Here is a 566-nt window from a genome sequence, read left to right on the forward strand (position 1 = left end):
GTCTTACAAATTTACTGTCTCTGATGGACACACGTCCAGATCATCCGCTTTCAAAACTCCGCCATCTCTCTCCCCACATCCACCACTGCTGGCGGCTCACCTCCAACTGCACAACGCTACAATAGCGAATATTACAACAATGCCAACCACCCACAGACTGCACACAGCACAGCCAGTGATTTTCATACAGAGCGCTACGTGGCGTTACCAATATAAAAACCTAAACAGCCTACTTGAAAAGTCAACGGGGACAGTCGAAAATGTGTGCCCCGACCAGGACTCGAACCCGGGATCTTCTGCTTACATGGCAGACGCTCTATCCATCTGAGCCACCGTGGGCACAGATGAATAGCGCGACTGCAGCGACTTATCTGCGCCACGCCTCCCGTGAGACCCACATTCGCAACTTATTACTGTCCCGCACTATATTCATAGCGCCCCTGGCCATTATACTCATTACTCGCTGCTTTACTGCCGATTCCCGTAAGAGTTCTGGCACTGTTTGTGCATCCGCACAGAATAAGATGGTCAAATGGCCGGTGAGCTATATATATATATATATATAT

General features: G+C 49.3%; 1 non-coding gene across 1 annotated transcript; it reads right to left on the reverse strand.

Annotated features, from left to right (window-relative positions):
* Positions 1 to 265: 265 nt before the first annotated feature.
* Trnat-ugu (transfer RNA threonine (anticodon UGU)) lies at positions 266 to 340 on the reverse strand. Its single transcript has one exon. It is a non-coding gene; the product is annotated as a tRNA-Thr (tRNA).
* Between the last annotated feature and the right edge of the window lie 226 nt (positions 341 to 566).

The sequence above is a fragment of the Schistocerca cancellata genome, chromosome 9 (assembly GCF_023864275.1).
Source record: "Schistocerca cancellata isolate TAMUIC-IGC-003103 chromosome 9, iqSchCanc2.1, whole genome shotgun sequence".
Lineage (NCBI taxonomy): Eukaryota > Metazoa > Arthropoda > Insecta > Orthoptera > Acrididae > Schistocerca > Schistocerca cancellata.